At 49.3% G+C, this 17,195-nt stretch overlaps 1 long non-coding RNA gene across 1 annotated transcript; it reads left to right on the plus strand.

The window, feature by feature from the left end:
* Positions 1 to 299: 299 nt before the first annotated feature.
* On the plus strand, positions 300 to 16,482 carry LOC144890921 (uncharacterized). The gene is made up of 3 exons (XR_013622583.1): positions 300 to 378; positions 3,730 to 3,845; positions 16,362 to 16,482. It is a non-coding gene; the product is annotated as an uncharacterized LOC144890921 (long non-coding RNA).
* Positions 16,483 to 17,195: the final 713 nt, after the last annotated feature.

A 17,195-nucleotide genomic window follows, 5' to 3' on the forward strand; every position in this document is an offset into this window, starting at 1 on the left:
ACAACAATCACCTGACGCATCAATTGTTCCTCCACATCCTTGAAGAGATAGATCTTCAGATCTTTAACTTCTCCTATTTTAGTTATCCAGATCCTCTACTTTCCAGTTGTTACACATGCAGTTTGCCAATCTTCCAGCTCCTTATACTTTCCTCTGTCATGATGCTCCTGTTGTTGAATGTATTACTAAATCATGTTCCCAGGTCAGGATATGCAGAAAAAGAAGAATGTGAAACCTCAGAGGAATTGCTTCCCAAGGCTGAGTGCTCTTCGTTCAAAATAAAAAATCCAAAGGAGACATTTAATGTTTGGTTGGAGACAACAAATGTACTGGGCTCGACCAACTCAAGCATCCTGTCCATCATTCCTCAATATCAGTGTAGGTTTTGCCTTGGGAAATAAAATATGTTTAAGTACCATTGTCAAAGCTCAATGAAAAGTTTTATAAAGTGTAAACAGAAAGACCACAAGGTGTGATTGCAGCAACACTAGAACATAATTTCATGACTGCATAAAATAAACAGCACATCACTGTTAAATTACATTGTAAAAGTTTTTTTTAAAGAGAAAGAAAGCATATCGATGAATATCTGGACTATAAGAGAAATGTCTGCCTGTCTGTGTTTGTCTGTCGCCATTTTTCTCAGAGATGGTCAAAAGGATCTTTGTCAAATTTTCAGCGGTTCACCAATGAGTGCTGCGGAGTATTTTAGGCGAAAAAACATTTTTTGGGAAAAAAACATTTTTTTAAATTCGCTTTATAGTGCCTAAGCCTTTGTAGTTATGTGAAAGGTAATATTAAATGACCTCCGACCCCATTTCTTATTGGGTGTAGAGAAGTGTTTTCGGCCCCCTCCCCCACAAAAAAAAAATTGATTTCATCAAAATTCCAACAGGATTAAAACAGCACCTGGAAATGCCAGGTTCCCCTACTCCCGCCTCTGGAACAAACTCCCTCACTCTCTTCAATCCCTCTCCCCCCTCCAGGTCTTTAAAACAGCTGATCACCACCATCTCTTATCTTCCCCCATCCAAAACCTTGATCTCTTCTACCCCCGTTAATTGACCCCAAATTCACTTTTCTTTTGAAATACCGACTTTTTTCTTTCCTGGAAGTTCCAGCAGTGTCCATGTGTTTTATACTTTCCCCCAAACCCCCCCCACCCCCCACCGCCTTCCCCTGCCTCCTCCCCCCAAGCGCCCTCCTTCCCCCCAAGCCCCCGCCCTCCCACAGATCTCCCGATGTCCCTGTTCTCTGCTGTTGTACTTGTGTGCTTCCCTCTCCCTCCCCATCTTGTCTCCCGCTCCCTTTTTTGTATGTTTTGTATGTCCGTTTGTTGTTGTTTTTTTGTGATTGATGTTAGCTCTTACACGAGCCTCGATCTTGTATACAATATATATATATATATATATATATATATATAACAAAACTCCTGCAACTCCTATATATATATCTCCTGCAAATGGACATTGTTCTGATCGGATAGTACAGAGGTAACCTCACTTACCTTAGAGTTGCACAGTTTGGGTTAAATTCTCGACCTGATTATAAATTGTCAGGTTAATGCTTCGACGCAAGGAAATTTGACAACAACAACAACAACATGCATTTTAAGGCCATTTTCCCTGCTAGAGGGGGGGTTAGCCTTGCGGTCCCCATGGCAATCTTCTCCATCTTGCCCTATTTTCTGCATCTCTCCTTGTTAACCCCCTTGCCCGCATTTCTTCTTCCACCATGTTTAGCCAAGTCTTTCTCGGTCTTCCCCGTCCTCTGCTTCCTTCTACATTCATTTCCATCACTCTTCTCAACCAGTCACTTTCATCCTTCCTCAACACATGACCAAACCATCTCAACCTGTTCCTCTTCACAGCATCAATCACAGGCTCTATTCCCATCATTTTTCGCAATTCATCATTTGTCTTCCTCTCTCTCAACGATACTCCGCACATCCATCGAACCATTCGCATTTCCACCCTTTCCAACCTTCGTTGCTACTCTACGTTCATGACCCATGTCTCGCTCCCATACATCATAACACTTCTCACACATGCAGCATACACCTTTCCCTTCAGCTTCAACGACACTCCCCTCCTCATCAGCACGCCACTCAGTTCCCGAAACTTCTTCCATGCACATCTCACTCTAGCAACCGTTGCCGAGTCTGATCCACCTTCTCCATTCAGCATGTCTCCGAGGTAGCAAAATGTTTTCACATGTTCCAGCTTCACGCCGTCTCCAAGATCCAACTCAACATTTCCTCCATGTGCAGCTCCCTCTGTGCACACCTTACATTTGAATGTAGCTGCCACACTGGTTAATGACCCTCTCAGACCACTACATTTTTGATGACCCCACTCAGTGCACATTGTACATTGAATGGAGTTCACTCCGACACCCTTCCTGCACACAGCACAGGGCCACTTCCCTGTTCTTTCCACCTCACCACATGCTTTACCACTTGCCATCACCTTCGTCTTTCCGATATTCACCTTCAGACCTTTTGTCTCCATACATTCCTTCCACTTGTTCATCTTTTCCTTCAGTCCATCCATACTTTCCGCAATCAACACCAGATCATCTGCATACAACAACTCCCATGGTAAACCCTCCTTTACGTTCTGAGCCAGCACCTCCATCATAGCTACAAATAGTGGTGGACTTAGTACCGACCCCTGATGCACTCCCACCTTCACCTCAAACTCACCACTGTTCCCGTCCTTCGTCCTTACAGCTGTGCGCGCTCTTTTGTACATTGCCATCACTACTCTGAGCAACCATTCCTCCAATCAAAAATGTTGTTTGTGTCCTTCCCCCTCTCTCCCCATCTTGTCTACCGCTCCCGATGTTATTTGTTTTATGTGTCTGTTTGTCTTTCTGTGTGATTAATGTTAGCTCTTTCACGAGCCTCGATCTTGTATACAAAAAAACAAAACAAACAACAACAAAAAAACAACAACAAAAAAAAAAAAACTCCTAACTTCCTCATTGCCCATGTCAATACTTTGCGTGGAACCCGATCGAATGCTTTCTCCAGATCAACAAACCCAAGAAACAACTTCTTCCTCTTCTCCATGTACTTCTCCTGCAACTGCCTCACAATAAAAAGCACATCTGTCGTTCCTCTTCCTGGCATAAATCCAAACTGCATTTCGTCGATCTTCACCTTCTTCCTTATCCTCCTCTCCAACACCCTTTCCAATACCTTCATTCCATGCTCCAATAACTTTATCGCTCGGTACGAGCCACACTCCAGAGGGTCACCTTTCCCCTTGTACAGAGGGACGAGGGTACTCAGTTCCCAATCCACTGGAATGCGGCCTTCTTTCACCACCATATTACAGATCTCTGTCATTCTCTTCACACCCCAACTTCCTGCTGCCTTCAACATATCTCCCACAACTCCCGTCGGCCTCTCGCTTTTCTACTCTTCATTGCTTTTCTCCTCTACACAAGGAAATTTGACAAAGGAATGTTATTTGGGTTGAATGGTCTTTTCCTGCATTAAAGTTGTTTTGGATTTTCCTGAATAACCAAGAGACTGTTGTGCATTTGGCAGTGCCAAAATAATGGGAAGTAGAGGTTTTTTTTGAAGGTGCAGGCAGCAATGATGGTGTAGACAGATTCGGCTGTAGGAAGCAAAATGATAATCATGTGGTAAGATTGTGGTTGTAGTGCTTGCAATGAATGAATGAATCAAAAATGGGTAAATGGAAAATGCTTGTCTCACAGGGCGTCCCAAGTTGACCGTGGAGGTTCGGAAACGAAACAGTATAAAACTGACCAAGAAAATGCCAAAGAACTTGAAGTCATGCGAGATTATCGTTCGTGGAAGTTTTGGCAATAAGGTATGCTCAATATGATTGCACATCACATGGAACAAAAGTCAGATTCCAAAATTCACCTTGCATCCTCATATTTTTAAAAACAAATGCAACATTTAACCATCGCAGTATATAAATGCCTTCAATCTGACAAGATGGTGCAGAGATAGCTCATTACTTCTTCTCGTACTTTTGAATTGTGTACAATGGGGTTGATTCCTGACACTACTACAAACTGTTGGATTGCTTCTTCTCAGTCATTCTTTGAAATACATTTTTCAAAAAACACATTTTCAATTTGCTTGAACGTATTATAAATGATTATATGATTATTAATTATATTATTCTTGTTGTAAAGCTCCTGTTTGTCTGTCTGTCTGTCACTGTGTGTGTGTGTCCATGTCTATATATTGTCGTGCCCAGCAGTCTGTTAACACATAGCACTGAACGGATAGACCGAACTGGCTTTTACTACCTTGGACTGCGTCAATTAATGGCGGATTCGCACGCGGGAATTGCAAGAAGCACACGAGAACCTTAGCTCTGATTTTAACGGGGGTTATTGCTGACGACAAATAACAGAGGAAGAATGATCACTATGGTGGGGAACGACGGCAGGTTGAGGTGGAAAAATGGGAAAACACGTAATTCACAATAAATAATTATTTACAAGAGAATTAAAGAAATCTTGGGTGCCACACACAGGTTCGAGTACAGACGGGAAAGGGAACGGAAAACCGGGTGAGGCCTTATCTCTTGGTGTTCGTCGACAAAGGTGGCGCTGGAGCAGCCACAAACCAAAGACGAAGCAGGCACACAGAACTGGCAAGCAGGCGACAAAACGGGCAAACAGGCGAAGAAACGGGAAATGAGGCAGGACGACGAGGCAGAAAGGTGAACCAGGACAAGGCAGGAACACAAGCAGGAAGACCATTCCTCTCAGGAGCGTGACAACTGCCTCTCCGCTTTTGCTCCAAGGCCGAACCAACCCTTCTCTCCACGCCGAACAAACTCTTGCGAGCCCGACTAGAACCCTGGAGAGCCTGAAAACTCTTCACCTCTGTCTCTGCACAACGCCACCCCTCTTATACTCCTCCCCTCTCTTTCACAAGGCCACACCCAGTGCCCACCTGGTGGCATTGGAGAAGGTTTCATGTTCAGTTCCTTTTTGTTAAACCCTGGCTATTTATTGACAACGCATCACCCTTTGTATGATGCACAAATAAACAGGACAATTCTTAAGCTAACATTTCCCTACTTAATACATCGAAATTGGCCTAACCACTCGAAATTGGCCAAACCACCCGAGACACGGAGCATACTAACCTCTACATTTCTAACTGTTCTCATGTGATATCTACCCCCACTATGTAATAATATTGCTTTAAAATTCTTTCTCTGCATCCGCTTGTCTGATTGATGCAAAACTTTAAACGTAGTAGGGACTTCCTGTGAGAATATTTTATTGATAACTGTGATGTCATAGGTCACATGGTATGGCAGCTATATTGGATTAAAGGAAAAGATTTGAACATCACTGAAACTGCTCAACAACAAAAAATTAAACTTGGCATGTGTCATTACCTCCCCATGGAGTATATAGGGTGATAACGGTGATGTCATCGGTGAAGTGGTATTCCAGCCATAATGATTTGAATCAAAATCCTAATCCGAAAAATCTGAAATATCATATATCTGATCTACAATCCGATGTGAGTGAAGAATTAAATTGATGACGTCATCGTTCACTTCGTCTGGTGGCCATATTGGATTGAAAAAAATGTAAGAAACTTCTTCTCCAGAACCGCTTTACAGATCTATGCGAAACTTCATACATATTGTCGTGTCACCCAGCGATTAAGACCACTGGGTGACGAATGGCCGATCGTTTTTACTCCTGAGGCAAACTCCCAGATTATTGGCAGTTATGATGCGCGCGGGATGGATGGAAACAAAGTACTTGCCTGAACAGAAGCACATGGGTTTAATCTGGAACCCATAACGAATAAACGAACACAACAATTTAAAAATGCAACACAATAATTTAATGAAAATAAATGCAATACGAATTTGTCAAAATTAATGCTGACACAAAAACACACAAGGGGAATACAAAAGAAATGTCCTTTTCGTGCGCCACTTAACTGTGGCCTCAAAATGACACCTTTTTGAGGAGGTTGGTCGCAGTTAAAGCTTGATGCTCAAAATGGCGGCAACACCGCGTGTCGAAGGCTCTCGCTATCAAGCCTGTGGCAAGCTCGCGAGGACTGCCTCCTTCCTCCTCCACTGCCTGGACGAACACAACATGGCCTTCAGCTCTCTGGTGAGTCCAACAGTCAAAACCTCTCTCAATAGCTGCCGACACCGCCAAGAGCTTTTCGCCCTCCAAAACGCAGTCAGCACTGAGTCAGCACTGAGTAGAAAAGATGGCGCCACTTTCTTGTCCAAAAACGAGAGAGATCGATTCTTCTTCCTCTCAAAGCTTCTCTGCTCTGACGTCACCCTGACCAATCGCAAGCTCAGGGGCGTGGCCTGCCGGCTCTGCTCCTCCACGCCCCTCGTAGCACTCTGGGGGCGTGGCCTGCCGGCTTTGCTTGGTGCGAGTGTTAATTAAGGCAGTGCTTACTTGCCGATCGGCAATGTCCGGGTCCTGTCGGCGGTTGTGGTGGTGTAATGGAAGTTTTGCATGGCTGGCCTTGTGGTAGAGGTAAAAATGTTGGGAAAAGCGACAAAGGGAAAACACATACTGGGGAAACTAACCTTAATCCCTAACTAGTTATCACTGCTTCACCCCTCATGTGAAGACACATAAATAATCTTAAGCTCCAATTTCCCTATTTAAATACATTGAGATGTCTCCTACGCATCCACTGTCCATGCTATAACTATACAATCCTACTTTTACTTATAGGATTTCATCATCTATCCCCACAAACTTAATACAGAACCTCCCCCCCCCCCCCCCCCCCTCTGAATCGCAGTTCCCGGAAGGTTCAATGCAGGCGTTACCGTTCCAGCCTTACCATTGACCGTGGCTAAAATTCATAGGCTAAAACACCTAATTAGCCTATGAAATAAATTAGGAGGGCCTGTGGGAAGCGAGCCATAGCTAACTTACCTGTTCTCCTTAACGTTCTATACCCCTTAAGCACAACAATTCAACTATGTACAATTCCTTTGGTTCCTCGCTCCTATCTCCTGGGATGGGTAGAAAGTGTTAGAAATCATACAAAAATATCTACCTTAACCACAAACCTTAACCAAAAACTCATTAACATTTGTACAACCCCTTTTACAGACCGCATTCCCCGGTGCATGCCATAATACCCAATGTTACTAGCGGAGCCATCCCAATTTGCCTAATCCAAATTTTCATGGGCCATGTCCTTGTGGTACAGTTCAGTGACATGGATTGGGTGGACCTTCCCCACACACTCACACATAACCCCAATAACCAATACATTCATTCCAACCTCTGCAAGACCATGGCTTAAATCTTATTACTCAACAACAACTAATTTGTTGGAAAGGCGGCATCCTATGATGGTGCCACATTGAATGTCACTGAGCTCTTCAGTACCGGCCATTCTACTGCCAATGTTTGTCTATGGAGATTGCCTGGCTGTGTGCTTGATGTTATATATATATATATATATATATACCTGTCAACAATGGGTGTGGCAGAAACAGTCAAATCCACTAATTAGAAGGGATGTCCGCATACTTTTGGTCATGTAGTGTATATATATATATATATATATATATATATATATATATATATATATATATATATATATATATATATATATATATATATATATATATATATATATATACATACATACATACATACATACATACATACATACATACATACATACATACATACATACATACATACATACATACATACATATATATATATATATATATATATATATATATATATATATATATATATATATATATATATATATATATATATATATATATGAAGGAGCTGTGCTCCCACGTAATCGGAAGAATGGACGCGGCAAAAAGCTGGAATTCGTCCGAGTTTCTTTATTGTCACAAAGCAACTCAGGTACTCTGAAAAGCCCGTTTATCGGGCAGCAATATATATACACACATTATCCCGGAGCGTTTGCCCGGGAAAGGCGATAGGGGGCGTGGCCGGGCGTCCTGGCCGCGGCCTGGCAAGTCGAGAGCGGGCGTGGCCGGGCGTGCCCAGGCGTCCCGGCCGAGGCCTGGCAAGTTGAGCGCGGGCCTGCCCGGGCGTCCTGGATGAGCCCGGCATGGTGATCGCTCCGCGTCCTTGGTAGGTGCAAGGCGATTGTGTAAACCCAGCGGTAGCCACTACACACGTCCCCCCAGAATCGACTTGCACCGGCAGGGTCAATTTGAGGGGGGTCCTGATGACCCGGCCGAAGCGACCCCTGGCGGGTCGTGGGGGTGGGGGGGGGTCCGGTGTGGTGGTGGGCGGTCGAGTGGGGGGGCACCGTGGACGGGGGGCGGCCTCGCCGCGGCGGAAGGGCCAACCGTGGCGGTTGGTCGATGTCCACGTGCGCCGGCTTGAGGCGGTCCACCACAATCCGGTCCGACCTGCCGCCGATGTCGATGACGAACGACTTGTCGTCCCGTCGCAGGACCCGGAAGGGCCTGTCGTACGGCGGCCGGAGTGGCCCCCGATGTGCGTCATGATGCACAAAAACGTACTCCGCTGTGCGAAGCGCTGGGGGGATGTAGGACTGGGGGTCACCGTGGTGGGATGTTGGCACGGGGGCAAACCGTCGGGCGGCCTCCTGGAGGTCCGAGCGCTGGTGAGCTGCGGACCAGGGACTGGTAGCGTCGGGCACGAATTCGCCCGGGACGCGTAGCGCCTGGCCGTAGACGAGCTCGGCGGTGGATGCCCGGAGGTCCTCCTTGGGGGCCGTGCGGAGGCCCAAAAGGACACACGGCAGCCGGTTGGCCCAACCGCCGTCTTGAAGGCCGGCCATGAGCGCGGCCTTCATGGAGCGGTGGAATCGCTCGCACAACCCGTTGGCTTGGGGGTGGTAGGCCGTAGTACGGTGGAGCTTGACCCCCAGGTTGTGGGCGACCGTGCCCCACAGCTCGGAGGTGAACTGCGGTCCGCGGTCCGACGAGATGTCCGCCGGTGTGCCGAAGCGGGCGACCCAGGTGGCGATGAAAGCCTGCGCCACGTCGGCGGTGGTGGTGGAGATGAGGGGAACGGCCTCCGGCCACCTGGTGGTCCTGTCCAGCATGGTGAGCAGGTGTGTGAACCCCCGTGATGGGGGGAGGGGGCCCACCAGATCCACGTTGACGTGGTCGAAACGTCGTTCGGGCACGGTGAAAGGTGCCAGCGGGGCCTGGGTGTGTCGGTGGACATTGGCCTGTTGGCAGGCTGTGCAGGTGCTGGTCCAATCGCGGACGTCCCGTTGAAGGCCGTGCCAGACGAATCGCGCCGACACCAGCTTCTGGGAAGCTTTCCGGCCCGGGTGGGAAAGGCCGTGGAGGGAGGCGAAGATGCGGCGTTGCCAGGTAACGGGCACGATGGGGCGAGGCTGGCCTTGGGAGACGTCGCAGAGCAGGACAGTGTCCGCGAAGGGGATGTCGGCCAGGCGGAGGCCCGTGTCCGCCGCCCGGAGGGCTTGCACCGTGGTGTCGGTGGTTTGGTCCGCCGCCATAAGCGCGAAGTCCACGCCGAGGTGGACCGCGTTCGCGCTGGCCCGAGAAAGACAGTCGGCCACGGCGTTGTTTTTGCCGGCGACGTGCCGGATGTCCGTGGTAAACTCCGACACGGCGGAGAGGTGGCGCTGTTGGCGGGCCGACCACGGCTCCGTGACCTTGGCCATTGCGTAAACCAACGGCTTGTGGTCGACGAACGCCGTGAAGGGTCGGCCCTCCAGGAGGTGGCGGAAATGGCGAACGGCCAGGTGTAGACCGAGGAGCTCACGGTCAAACGTGCTATATTTGAGCTCGTTCGGCCGGAGTTGCCGGCTGAAAAAAGCGAGTGGCTGCCAAACCCCGTTCACCCATTGCTCATGTACGGCGCCCACCGCGTAGTCGGAGGCATCCGTGGTGAGGGTGATGGGAGCGTTGAGCACCGGGTGAGCGAGCAGTGTTGCGTCGGCGAGGGCCCGCTTTGACCTTTGGAAGGCCGCGTCCATTGCTGCGGACCAGACGATGTCGTGCTTGGCCGGCTTGCCCCGGAGGGCTTCGTAGAGGGGCCGCATGAGTTGAGCAGCGCGAGGCATGAAGCGGTGATAGAAATTCACCATTCCCAGGAATTCCTGCAGGGTCTTTATGGAGCGGGGATGCGGAAACGTGGTGATGGCCTCGACCTTGGTTGGCAGCGGCACGGCCCCGTTCTTGGTGATGTGGTGGCCCAAAAAATCAACGGCCGTCGTGCCGAAGTGGCATTTGGCCGGGTTGACGATGAGGCCATGCTCGCTGAGGCGCCCGAACAGTGTTCGGAGGTGGAGGAGGTGCTCGGCCCGGGACGTGCTGGCGACGAGGATGTCGTCCAGGTAAACGAAGAGGAACGGCAGGTCACGCAGCACGCCGTCCATCAAGCGCTGGAACGCCTGAGCCTCGTTCTTGAGGCCAAACGGCATCCGTAGGAATTTGAATAAGCCGAACGGCGTGATGACGGCCGTTTTAGGGACGTCGGCCGCCCTGACAGGTACCTGGTGATATCCCCGTATGAGATCGATTTTTGAAGAAATGACCCGTCCTGCCAGACGGGCGGAGAAGTCTTGGATGTGCGGGATCGGATACCTGTCGGGGGTGGTAGCGTCGTTAAGGCAGCGGTAGTTGCCACATGGGCACCAGTCGCCCCCTGGTTTTGGGACGATGTGTAGTGGCGAAGCCCACGCGCTATCGGAGCGCCGCACGATGCCGAGGTGTTCCAAAGCGTCGAGCTTGGCTAGGTCGAGGCGGCGGGCTCTGGCGTAGACCGGCGGGCCCGTGGTTGGTATGTGGTGCTCGATCCCATGTCGTACTGCGACGGCCGAAAACGTCGGCCGCGTGAGGGCCGGGAACTCCGTGAGCAGGTGAGCAAACTCGTTCGCCGCCGGGGGGGCGCATGCCAGCTCGGTCGGAGCGGAGCTGCTCAATGTGCATACCAGGGAGCTGAAGGTCTCGGCGTTGATGAGGCGACGCCGTTGGACGTCCACCAGCAGTCCGTGTGTGCAGAGGAAGTCGGCGCCTAGCAGAGCCATGGGCACGCTGGCAGTTACAAAAGTCCAAGTAAAGCGTTGGCCGCCGAAGCAGAGGGTGACGTTGCGCGGGCCGAAGGTGCGGATGGCCGATCTGTTGGCCGCAACCAAGGAGGGGCCGCAAACCGCGGACTGCCTGTCCTGATTGGAGGCGGGTATGATGCTCAGTTGGGCGCCGGTGTCGCACAGGAAGCGCCGTCCGGACGCTTTGTCCATGATGAAAAGTAAGTTGCCCGTGTGGCCGGCGCTCATGGCTGGTAATGAATGCTGGCCCGGCCGTTTCCCGGCCTGCCGAAGGTGCACGGGGGTCGGCATGTCCGGGCCTTCTGTCCGAACCTGGCATGATAGTAACACCATGCTTGGTCAGGTGGAGGCCCCGGTCGTCGTGCTGGAGGTGGTCGGCTCGGCGTTGCGGCCACCAATTGCGTCGGCAATTCGGTCGTCGACCGTGCCGGGTGCTCGGGCGCCATGGGTGTTGTGTCGGACGGCGGTGGGCCCCAGGTCACTGCTGCAATGCGTTGGCCTGCCGCGGAGATCTTGTCGGCTTCCCTGGCGAGGGCGCGGGGATCCGTGATCGTCGTGCTCGCCAGGGCGAGGTGTACCGGGCTAGGCAGTTGACGGAGGAACAGCTCCCGAAACAGGAATGCCGGAGAGTGCTCGCCGAGCAGCAAAAGCATGTAGTCCATTCGCTCGGACGGGCACGTGTCGCCGAGCTCGGGCAGGTCGAGCAGGCGCCATGCGCGTTCCGCCGATGGGAGGGCGAAAGCGTCGAGGAGGAGCTTTTTAATCGCGCCATATTTGTCAGCGGCTGGCGGGCTCTCGAGGAGGCTCAGGGCGCGGGCCTCGGTGGCTGAACCGAGCGCTGCTACCACATGGTGGAAGCGGGCGTCGTCGGCCGTGATGCCTCGCAGGGCGAACAGGGAGTCCGCCTGGGCGAACCAAACCGCCGCGTGAGCCTCCCAGAAGGTAGGCAGTTTAAGGGCAACTGCCGTGTCCATGTCGGTAGGTTACCAATGAAGGAGCTATGCTCCCACGTAATCGGAAGAATGGACGCGACAAAAAGCTGGAATTCGTCCGAGTTTCTTTATTGTCACAAAGCAACTCAGGTACTCTGAAAAGCCCGTTTATCGGGCAGCAATATATATACACACATTATCCCGGAGCGTTTGCCCGGGAAAGGCGAGAGGGGGCGTGGCCGGGCGTCCTGGCCGCGGCCTGGCAAGTCGAGGGCGGGCATGCCCGGGCATGCCCAGGCGTCCCGGACGCGGCCTGGCAAGTCGAGAGCGGGCGTGGCCGGGCGTGCCCGGGCATGCCCGGGCGTCCCGGCCGAGGCCTGGCAAGTTGAGCGCGGGCCTGCCCGGGCGTCCTGGACGAGCCCGGCATGGTGATCGCTCCGCGTCCTTGGTAGGTGCAAGGCGATCGTGTAAACCCAGCGGTAGCCGCTACATATATATATATATATATATACATACACTTGAAATAAAACATCAAGAATGTTCGGAGGAATCCATCCACTCGTTTATTATTCTGATGAGGATAAAACAATGCATTTGGTACAGCACCATTTTGTTCGTATTGTGCTTTCGAGCAGTGTGGGCCATTATGCCACAGCGGTTACTATGTGGCTGCTATGACATCCTGCACCTCTGTTATTGAAGCCCTTTCACTCTTTATCAAACTACAGAACAGTATATATAATTTATGAAGTTTATATTAGTTTGTGTTTTTGTTTTTGTGTTTGTGTATCTGACTATGTACTCCTAAACCGCTGGATGGAATCAGTTGAAAACTGGTGGCTGTACTTGGGAGGGTACACGGGAAGGTTTTAGTTGGGAAAACAAAATCTTATCCCCCAGGATTCAGGGTGGGGGGATACGGGGGACAGACACATATTCACTCAATATAAATATACTAGTGGGGTCACCCGGGCATGGACGTGTGTGACATTTCGACATATTGAGTTGGATGCTGCACCTGCACATTCAGTTTCACAAAATGGTTACTGGAAATTTATCAGATGCACAAATGATGTAATCTACACAATGTATTTACTTCTGATAACATGTGAATGCATGTGCGTGCACAGCCACACACACACATACACACATATACACACACAAACACACGTACACCCACACACATATATACACACACATACATACACACACGTACACACGTACACCCACACACATATATACACACACATACATACACACACACACACACACACACACACACACACACACACACACACACACACACACACACACACACACACACACACCTCTCCAACCCCTCGCTCCTCTCCAACCCCTCGCTCCTCACCAACCCCTCGCTCCTCTCCAACGCCTCGCTCCTATCCAAACCCTCGCTCCTCACCAACCCCTAGCTCCTCACCAACCCCTTGCTCCTCTCCAACCCCTCGCTCCCCTCCAATGCCTCGCTCCTCTCCAAACCCTCGCTCCTCACCAACCCCTAGCTCCTCACCAACCTCTTGCTCCTCTCCAACCCCTCGCTCCTCTCCAACCCTTCGCTCCTCTCCAACCCCTCGCTCCTCACCAACTCTCACTCCTCTCCAACCCCTCGCTCCTCTCCAACCCCTCGCTCCTCTCCAACCCCTCGCTCCTCACCAACCCCTCACTCCTCTCCAACCCCTCGCTCCTCGCCAACCCCTCGCTCCTCTCCAACCCCTCGCTCCTCTCCAACCCCTCGCTCCTCACCAATGCCTCACCCCTCTCCAACCCCTAGCTGCTCTCCAACCCCTCGCTCCTCTCCAACCCTTCGCTCCTCTCCAACCCCTCGCTCCTCACCAACTCTCACTCCTCTCCAACCCCTCGCTCCTCTCCAACCCCTCGCTCCTCTCCAACCCCTCGCTCCTCACCAACCCCTCACTCCTCTCCAACCCCTCGCTCCTCGCCAACCCCTCGCTCCTCTCCAACCCCTCGCTCCTCTCCAACCCCTCGCTCCTCTCCAACCGCTCGCTCCTCACCAACCCCTAGCTGCTCTCCAACCCCTCGCTCCTCTCCAAACCCTCGCTCCTCTCCAACCCCTCGCTCCTCTCCAACCCATCGCTCCTCTCCAACCTCCGCTCCTCTCCAACCCCTCGCTGGAATGAATGCCAGTTTAAACAGGATTACCTTTACTTCCGTATAATAATGATGAATGAAATAATAACGAAGAAATATCTGTCGGCCATTTCCTGTCTGTGGCGATACGTTAACGAAGCTGTGCCCCTCTCTCCACATTATTGTGACGACGTATAAATTAAATATTTAATCGTGACGATTGTCATCAAATGGAAAAGTCCGCCACGAATTTTAAATATATCTCGCCATTTTCCCGTCTGTTATTTTAGGCGGTGTAAGGCCGACCGTTCCGCGATTTTTAAAATACTAGGGCATGCCCGTACTATATATAAGCTAGGACGTGCCCGTACGTGGGTGCCCGTTCCTTGCCAAAAAAAAAAAAAAAAAAAAATTTGTGTAGGGGTGTGTGTGTGTAAACATCCTAGGGCGTGCCCGTACGTGGGTGCAAAAAAACATGCGTGCAAACAACAACAAAAAAAAACTTTGAAACCACGTGGCAGTAACGACCACAGAACCCCCCCCCCCCCTCTATTTACATGAATGGTTTGGTCCATTCGCAACGACCACAGAACCCCCCCCTCTATTTACATGCAATGGTTTGGTCCAAAGCGAACGGCTTGCAGTGTTTGGTAAAGAAATCGCCATAGCTCGGTAACTACTTGTCCGATTAATTTCAAACCTTGAAAAGGCACATCCTCGGGTCCCCAGCAATATACCTGGCAAGTTTCAAGTATATCGGACCGGTAGTTGTCGAGAAACAGCGATCACAGACAAACATACACACATACACACATACACACATACACACATACAAACACACATACACACAGAGATTAATGGAATTATAGATAGATATATCTCTGCATTTTCCCATGTGTGCGTGAATTTTCTCACTTATTTCTGACACCGAGTCTAAAACCATCGATAAAAATTAAATCAGATGGTGAATTCGAGATAAAATCGTGACGGTGACTCAATGAATGGGCTTTATTTTACAGGCCTTTGAGAATTCATTTCGTTCTATAAACGGAAACTTTCATGGGATTCTCTTCCCGTTTTTTTTCAACCGAGTCTAAAACTATGTTAGCGACTGTTAAAAATGAAATGATATATCGAATTAGAGTTGAAATAAACCTGTGTGAGAGAGAAAGACAGCATGGGCCTAACTAAACAGGCCTCAAAGCTATTTGAGTTAATAAAATGGTGGATATTTGTTTACATGAAGCCTCTCCAAGAATGGGTGGAGCTACTCTGTAAACGGAGTAAGCCACACCCCTGGACAGACAGACAGACAGACAGACAGACAGAATCACCTTCGCCTATTATAATATAGATATCGGAGAGCACCATTCCCGGTGTGTGCGATTTAATTTCAAGTCACAATAAAATAATCCTCACACCCCAAGTACAACTACCTGGTTTTAACTCATTCCATCCAGAGGTTCAGGAATGCATAGAAATCAAACTCACAAACACACTTCTCAAATTATATTATGATGATTTGATTTCTGGTCTCCATTGGCAACTCACCATTCATGGGACCTTGTTGTATTGCAGCAGAGATTATGAAGCAGGAGACCCCCCTCAAAAATGTGCAAGTACTGTTGCTTTTTAAAACCATCTACATGTTAAGTATGCAAAAAATATGAGGTTGGAAAAAGGAGAAAAATTACTATTGAGAGAAGGAAGGGTAGTAAGGGAATAGGAAACATAAGAGTACATGGGGAATTACATACGAGGTGGAAGAAATATTACGTACGAGGTGGATAAAAAGGGAAAGGAGATTGGGAAGAGGTGAGAGTTGTGGGTTGTAGAAGAATGGCATAAATGGTTCACTAGCAGAGTTACCCGGCGTTGCCTGGAAAATAAATAGTCAGTCACGTGTGTGGAGTGGGCTTTTTATAGTCAGAGGAGGCCACGCCCTGCTGCCACGCCCCTTGGGCACACCCCGAGTCTAAATGTGATGGTTTTTTTGGTCATGAAAAGTTACCCCCCATGGACCCCCTCTTCCCTCTCTAAGTCACTTCCTTAGGCTATCCATGAGGCACAACCGAACAGACGTTCACAAATTAGGATATAAGAAGATAGATAGATATGACAAAGAAGATCAAAAATTTCACCATTTTGCATCCATGTTATTTAGATCGTCCTGAAACGTGTTTTGCAGAATGAATGCTTTTTGAAAGAAGGGGCTGCACAAATTAACTTCCGGAGGGATGTTCTTGTCCTTGCAGACAATTACTGCAGTGTCTGGAAAGAAACCTGATGTTGTCCTTGAGCTTGACGCTGATCAAGATTATCAACTACGTCTAATGTGTTGTGGAAATATGGAAATCGAGCAATATTTGTGTGAGAGTGAATGGGTTACTGCGAGGACACAGGAAGATGGTGAGATGTTTTCTCCTACCTTGATTTTACCTTCCTTTTGTTTTTATTGTTCTTATGTTTTTCTCCCTTTATTTAATCTTCATATGCAGCACCGACCTCACTCTTTGTTGTGGCGACCCCAAGTAAAAATGGGAAAAGCTGAAAGAAAAAGATTAATAACAAGAAGAAGATAGTTCAGTACTTGTTTATTTAACCTAAACTGATTTTCCTCACTGCCACCTTTGAGCCTTTTCTTTTCTTCCCTCATCACTGTCACTTAACAAGCACACCCTAACCCTAACCCTAACCCGAACAACACTTCTAACCCTACCTTACACTAACCCCAACAGCACTTATACGAGTAACCTTACCTTACCCCAACATAACTTTTAACCTGACCTAACCCAAATGGTTCTTCTTCTTCTTCTACTTATTATTATTATTATTATTATTATTATTATTATTATTACTAGTGAGATACCCATGCTACGCACGGGTGGGAGGCCAGAAGCAAACAGGAAATGCAGATATGGTGAATGCTAAAGCATAAAACCAATAGATTCCACATTCCTGTGACACCCTCAGTCGCACGTCAGACATGGACAGCAAGTTCGTGAAGGACTTCCATGAAAAACGTACCCGTTCACAAACAAACGGGTACGTTCACGCAAAGAAACATCGATCGTGGGTCCATGACGAAT

This window comes from Myxine glutinosa, chromosome 2 (genome assembly GCF_964187855.1).
Source record: "Myxine glutinosa chromosome 2, kmMyxGlut1.1, whole genome shotgun sequence".
In the NCBI taxonomy this organism is placed as follows: Eukaryota; Metazoa; Chordata; class Myxini; order Myxiniformes; family Myxinidae; genus Myxine; species Myxine glutinosa.